This window comes from Notamacropus eugenii, chromosome 6, assembly GCF_028372415.1.
Source record: "Notamacropus eugenii isolate mMacEug1 chromosome 6, mMacEug1.pri_v2, whole genome shotgun sequence".
In the NCBI taxonomy this organism is placed as follows: domain Eukaryota; kingdom Metazoa; phylum Chordata; class Mammalia; order Diprotodontia; family Macropodidae; genus Notamacropus; species Notamacropus eugenii.
Window position 1 is genome coordinate 221,307,560 of NC_092877.1, and position 7,639 is coordinate 221,315,198.

Here is a 7,639-nt window from a genome sequence, read left to right on the forward strand (position 1 = left end):
TCATTTGGCCCATTTTCTACCGCAAACCATCAACATAATTCACCCTAAAGGGCTTTCAAGTAAGCCTAATGCCTTTTTCTTTCTTTCTTTTCTTGTATAGTATGAATTCAGGGCAGATTATTTTAATTTGATAATCTGAACAGTGATCTAATAAGGGACAGCTGTGGCATCTAAATCCCAAGGCTATTTATTGTCAATTAGGATGAGTCCTAAATAAACTCCCTTCATTCTGCACTTGACCTGTTCTTAAACAGTAGACAAAAATGAGAAATGGAAAAGGAAACATGGAGGGAAAGGGAAAATGGTCAAAGGGATATAAATACTGAGAAAAAGAAGAACCATCAAAAAGAATTAAAAGGGGAAATTATACGAAGTGCACTTTTGGGAGTGCCAAGCAATTGTTATGGAATGCCTACTTTGAATTATAGAAACCCTCCAGAGGGTGAACGCAAAGAAAAAAAAAGCAAATTGACAAATTAAAATGTACCATGTAATTATAATTGAACTAACAAATTGTCTTTTATTTGGGGAAAATAATTGCCTTGATTTAGTATAAAATGCAAGAATTCAAAGAGCATGGAACAAAATTTTTAAAAAAGAAAACCCCTGAACCAGCATTTGAAAAGCATTAAAGCATATTGTTTAATTAGTGGGAAAGTAGCAACTTGATAAGGGGACAAAATCATCTGCCAAATGGGCAGACAAAGGCATTGCCATCAAGTGTACAAAGTTAAAAGTCTAATTGTTCCTTTAAGGAAAGCATATAGTAAAAGTGGAAGCACAATGCCAACACTTTATGAGAATTATCTTGAGAATGACAAGTAAATTGTGAAAAGCCAAAAATAGTAGGTATGTGTGTGTGTGTGTGTGTGTGTGTGTGTGTGTGTGTGTGTGTGTGTGGAGAGGGGTGGGGGAGGAGTTTTTCAAAGCCCAATTATATTACTCTGAAACACAACCATATACCCTACTCTGTAAGTCACTCTGGCTCTTGAAAATAAAAGGAAACTTGTCCTTTGATATTGTCATGTCACACTAGATTAAACCTAGAAACATACACTGGAAACCAAATAAAACAAGTAAGAAAGAAAGACAAACAGCAACTGGAAGAGATAAAGAGAATCTGTTCTTCAATTTAATAAGACCATATGAGACAACCAAGTAAGACAGAATAGCAGAGGATGAGGAGATACATTTTTGGTTGGATGGTTGGAAGGTGGACCTACGTTCAACTAGCATTTTTCAAGAACTTATGTCAAATCTTGTGCTAAGCACTGGGAAAATAAAAATGAAACAAAAATGAAAAATTAAACAAAACTCTCAAGGAGTTTATATTTACATAGGCTATGGGCAGAAGGGCAGGGTGGGAACTCCAGTTCCTATTGTTTTTCTTTAGTTCCACTTAGTAGATAATTTCCAGAGGTCTCTTAGTATGCGTACGAGGAAAGACTTTGACTTTATGTCTTCTGACCACATGGTTATCTTTTGATTCACTATAGCACATTGCATCTCTTGGCAATTGGGTAGTTGTTCAGTTTCAAGTTTCAGTACTTCAATGGATTTGCGAAACCACTGATGTACTGGTTTTCTTAGAGCAGTGCACAAGTTGCTCAACTTTTCTCATTCTGTATAAATCTTATCTGCGTCTTTTCAAAAGTTCATCTTATTGTACCATATAAATTGGAATCTGTCCTCTAGTTCACTAAACTCATATCGTATAAAGCTGGAAGGGATCTTAGAAATTAGATTCACCAATAGGTCTCAAGAGACTATGTTCAAGAAGATTTAAAATAAAATACAAACTCTCTAGGATCATGTTTCTTCAGCTTAGCCACTTTCCACCTTGCCACTGCAAGTGGCATTCCTATCTCTCTTGATCTGAAAAATTAATAGTAGTATTTCCTTTGAAATAAGATGTCAATGGACTATCCTGTTTCATTCATAGGAGCAAACTTCCCTTCAAACTCCAAATGAATACAAACTTCCCTATCCCCCCTTCCCTATAGGTCTGTCTCTTTATATTACAACGTAAGTGACTTGGTGGCAAGCATTGTTTTTAAACTTTGTATTTCCCCCAATTTCACAACATTCTTGGCATATAGTGCTGAATAATTTTTTTCATACATTTATTCAATCTTGCATGTACAGCTGGCATTGATGTGATGCTGAAGCTTTCCTTTACTCACTATGCATCTCTCTATTGTACCATGAGTCACTTTCAATTGTGATTATTTGTAAAACATGTTGCACGTATTACCATCATATAGAATCACTGAGAAAATACTGATAAGGAAAAAGATGATATTTCTGTACAATGGAATAACTTAAGCTATGCATATATGTTACCAAATCCAGCACTCCTCCTCTTAACAGGGCCATTGCTCATCTACATTGTTTGTCCAATGAATATGTATTGATGGATGAATTCATTATGCTCACCCAGTGAGTTGCCTGTTAAAATCTGAGCATGCGTTTTTGCTTGTTTTTTTCTTTTCTTTTTTTTAATGTTTTTTACTTTTATTTTTATTTTTTAAACTAATTTATTTAACTTTTAACATTCATTTTCATAAAAGTTTGGGTTCCAAATTTTCTCCCCATTTGTCCCCTCCCTCACCCCAAAACACCGAACATTCTAATCGCCCTTATCACCAATATGCCCTCTCTTCTATAATCCCTCCCTTCCCTTGTCCCCATCTTCTCTTTTGTCCTGTAGGGCCAGATAACTTTCTATACCCCTTTACCTGTATTTCTTATTTCCTAGTAGCAACAACAGTACTCGAAAGTTGTTCCTAAAACTTTGAGTTCCAACTTCTCTTCATCCCTCCCTCCCCACCCATTCCCTTTGGAAGGCAAGCAATTCAATATAGGCCATATCTGTGTAGTTTTGCTAATGACTTCCATAATAGTCATGTTGTGTAAGACTAACTATAGTTCCCTTCATCCTATCCTGCCCTCCATTGCTTCTATTCTCTCTTTTGATCCTGTCCCTCCCCAAGAGTGTTGACTTCAAATTGCTCCCTCCTTCCATTGCCCTCCCTTCCATCCTCCTCTCCACTCTGCTTATCCCCTTCTCCCCCAATTCCTGTATTGTAAGATAGGTTTTCATAGCAAAATCAGTGTGAATTTTATTCCTTCCTTTAGTGGAATGTGATGAGAGTAAATGTCATGTTTTTCTCTCACCTCCCTTCTTTTTCCCTCCACTAGAAAGTCTTTTGCTTGCCTCTTTTATGAGAGATAATTTGCCCCATTCCATTTCTCCCTTTCTCCTCCCAATATATTTCTCTCTCACCACTTAATTTCATTTTTTTTAAGATATGATCCCATCCTATTCAATTCACTCTGTGCTCTGTGTGTGTGTGTGTGTGTGTGTGTGTGTGTGTGTGTGTGTAATCCCACACAGTACCCAGATACTGAAAAGTCTCAAGAGTTACAAATATTGTCTTTCCATGTAGGAATGTAAACAGTTCAACTTTAGTGAGTCCTTTATGACTTCTCTTTGCTGTTTACCTTTTCATGCTTCTCTTCATTCTTGTGTTTGAAAGTCAAATTTTCTTTTCAGCTCTGGTCTTTTCATCAAGAATGCTTGAAAGTCCCCAATTTCATTGAAAGACCATTTTTTCCCCTGAAGTATTATACTCAGTTTTCCTGGGTAGGTGATTCTTGGTTTTAGTTCTAGTTCCTTTGACTTCTGGAATATCCTATTCCATGCCCTTCGATCCCTTAATGTAGAAGCTGCTAGATCTTTTGTTATCCTGATTGTATTTCCACAATACTTGAATTGTTTCTTTCTAGCTGCTTGCAATATTTTCTCCTTGACCAGGGAGCTCTGGAATTTGGCCACAATGTTCCTAGGAATTTCTCTTTTTGGATCTCTTTCAGGTGGTGATCAGTGGATTCCTTGAATACTTATTGTGCCCTCTGGTTCTAGAATCTCAGGGCAGTTTTCCTTGATAATTTCATGAAAGATGATATCTAGGCTCTTTTTTTATCATGACTTTCAGGTAGTCCCATAATTTTTAAATTGTCTCTCCTGGATCTATTTTCCAGGTCAGTTGTTTTTCCAGTGAGATAGTTCACATTGTCTTCCATTTTTTCATTCTTTTGGTTTTGTTTTGTGATTTCTTGGTTTCTCATAAAGTCCTTGGCCTCCATCTGTTCCATTCTAATTTTGAAAGAACTATTTTCTTCAGTGAGCTTTTGAACCTCCTTTTGCATTTGGCTAATTCTGCTTTGTAAAGCATTCTTTTCTTCATTGGCTTTTTGAACCTCTTTTGCCAATTGAGTTAGCCTATTTTTCAAGGTGTTATTTTCTTCAGCATTTTTTTTTGGTCTCCTTTAGCAGGGTGTTGATCTGCTTTTCATGCTTTTCTTTCATCTCTCTCATTTCTCTTCCCAGTTTTTCCTCCACTTCTCTTACTTGATTTTCAAAATCCTTTTTGAGCTCTTCCATGGCCTGAGCCCATGGTATATTTATTTTGGATATGTGGGATACAGAAGCCTTGACTTCTGTGTGTTTCCCTTATGGTAAGCATTGTTCTTCTTCATCCAAAAGGAAGGGAGGAATTATCTGTTCACCAAGAAAGTTACCTTCTATAGTCTTATTTTATTTCCCTTTTCTGGGCATTTTCCCAGCCAGTGACTTGACTTCTGAGTTTTCTTTCCACAACCAACACTCCTCCAGATCCACCCTGCCAGTGCTTGGGGTCTGAGATTCAAATGCTGCTTCCCAGCCTCAGGGCTTTGGGCAGGGGCAGAGCTGCTATTCAGTGTGAGATTAAGGCCAGGTGCTCAGGTGGGGGCAGAGCTGCCTCATGGGGTTCAGTTCACTCAGGGGGTTTATGTGGAGACTTTCAACAATGGATCCAGGCTCCTGCCTGCTTGGGGAGCCCCTGTCTGCCACTGCCCCTGCTGCTGCCTTCCGAGGGGACACCCCACTCCCCTCTCCACCAGCCAAAGAGACCCTCTCGCCAACCCTTGTCACCTGTGGGTGGAGGGACCTGCACGGCAGCTGGAGATTCTGTCCCTGAAGCCCTCTTGGATCTGCTTCTCTTGGTGACACGTGGCCAAGGCAGGGCTGGGCTTTGCTCCAGGTCCAGTACATGATGGACCCTTCAAGTCAGGTTTTCAGGTCTCTCTGGAACAGAAATCTCGTCCACTCTACTGTTCTGTGGCTTCTGCTGCTCTAGAATTTGTTGGGAGTTCTTCTTTACAGATATTTTATGGGCTGTGGGTTCGGAGGTAGCATATGTGTGTCTTTCTACTCCGCCATCTTGGCTTCTCCCTCCCCTTGTTTGTTTTTTCTTGTGAGGCATGCTAGACCACTCTCTTTTGAATGGCTCTGGGTAGATCTCACTAAGGAGGATTCATAGTACCCTGGGGCTTAATGTCATTTGCAAACGGAAACATCAGGAGCATCAACTATATTTTACCTCCTTCCTGAAAAGGAAGGAGGAAGAATATGGGGGAACAAGCACCGAATCTGGTGTTGAGCTTTGGAATGCACTCAGAATCATGAGATACTGTGGAGGTAAAATGACCAGGTCTTAGTTCCTGATTGAAGCTAAGCTTGGGAGAATTCAGAGAAAGCTCTAAAATTACAAGTCTAAGAAACAGAAAAGAAGTGTCACTAAGACATGCAAACTATTTGTTTGATTGTTTTGGAGAGGAAGCTCAGGAAATAGAATATGATGTAAAAAGGATGTTGAATGTAAAATCAAAAGTAATGAGATGTTAACTATGTGACATTAAGATAATCACTTCTACCTGGCTCTCTATTTTCTCACCTGTAGAATGAGGGAGTTAGACAATATAGGTAATATGTTATCATTTTTGTAGGTCTGAATTTAGGATAATAGGAAATTCACACAAAACACCCAAAGTGGGGATATTCAACAGTTCAAAACTTTCCAACTGGAGGCTGAGATGACAAAGGTACACGTTTCCGATGGACTGAATGGGAAGGAAAATTGATACTATAGAAATAGATAACCATACTGAGTATAAAGAGAGGTGAAAACATTACAAAAATATAAATTTCTAAGTGATTGTTGACTACCAGAATATTTAATTCATCTACATTTTATCAAAAAAAAAAAACCTCTCCAAATGATTTAACAGAGCAAGAAGCTTAATGAAAGGCAAATTGGAGAGCACTTGTGAATAGAAAATGATTAATTTTTACAATACTTTGAGATAAGTATACATTGAGTTGAACATCCAGAAGCAGAAGGTGAAGTCTTTAGAAGAGATGTGAAGAGATGGTAGGAAAAAGAGAGTTCCAGGAGGAAACAAAAAGACAGATGTGGACTGTTGGTCTGGTAGAAGGTTCAGTCCATTAATGAGAGAGTGGAAAAGGCTAAAGTTAGATACAGAATTCCACAGATTTTGCGGAATTTATTTTTTTATAAGTTCATACATGCTGTTATAACTGCTCTCATGAACTCAGCTATGTGTACCTACTTTCCTTAACTTCTCAGAGGAAAAGCCATTATTGAGTATAAATAGCAACTATCATTTACCTACATGCTTCAGATTCCTAATCTAAAGGAAGATGGTATTTTCTTCCCCTAGACCATAAAAATATCTCAACATAAATATGGATATTGATGTGCCCAAGAATTCTAAGTATATTTATTGCTCAAAACTGATTTAAAAAACCTTCAGTCTGGAAGAAAAGTTCACAGAAAATGCATGGCAATATTTATTTTCTTTGAGAAAAATTACCCTTTTCTAATTTTGAATGTGATAGTTTTGCCTTATATGTTATAAGTAAATCTACCATATGGGCTATGTCACTTCGGAAAAGAATCAGCATACAATATATAATAAAATGAAATGCTATTTCCACTTTTACTGTATATTCAGCCCACAATGTCTCCTTTTATATCCCTCCTTTAATACAAGAAATGTAATTGGTACAGGTGCATACAATTACATGATTGTACCTCTGCCAGACTAACATCTAAAATGTGATCTAAAGATTACCCCCACAATTCCACAAATGCAGCTTTATCTATGTGTTCACTTTTCCACTCTTTTCCACATACCATGAACTCTTAACCTAACGTGAAACACTTAAAAAAAATAATTGATCTGTGGCTTTTTGACAAGCTGATTGATTTAATGAAGATAAATCAGGCTCCTTTTTAAAGAGCATCTATCTTCAGCATGATGGTGATGAAGAAGGAGGAGGAGATTTGGTCAGACCACAGTGGTTAATCCTTCACTTTCATAACATCCATTTTAAAAGAGTCACTTCAGATGGCTGTCTGTAAATACTCACATTATTCTGAGTGCTTTAAAGATTAGAACTCCATTTCACACTCAAATACACTCCATTCCAAACCACAAGAGAAGAACTTCATGAAAAACTGCTTTTGACACAGACCTTCTCCCCTGCCCCGCAAAGAAGGAAAGGGACCATTAACATTAAAGACTGTGAAGGTTAGAAGTCTCTTAGCAAGTATATAAAATTAATTATTTACTATCGTGGTTTTCACTGGAATTTTAAAAGTTTGCAAATATATTTGCATGAATTATGTGTTAGTTTTTATTTTTCCTCATGGCAAACCTTTCTGCTATTACTAGTTGCCTAATTAGGGATGGAAAGCAATGAATTATTTCAAGTCAAATAAAGTTTGGA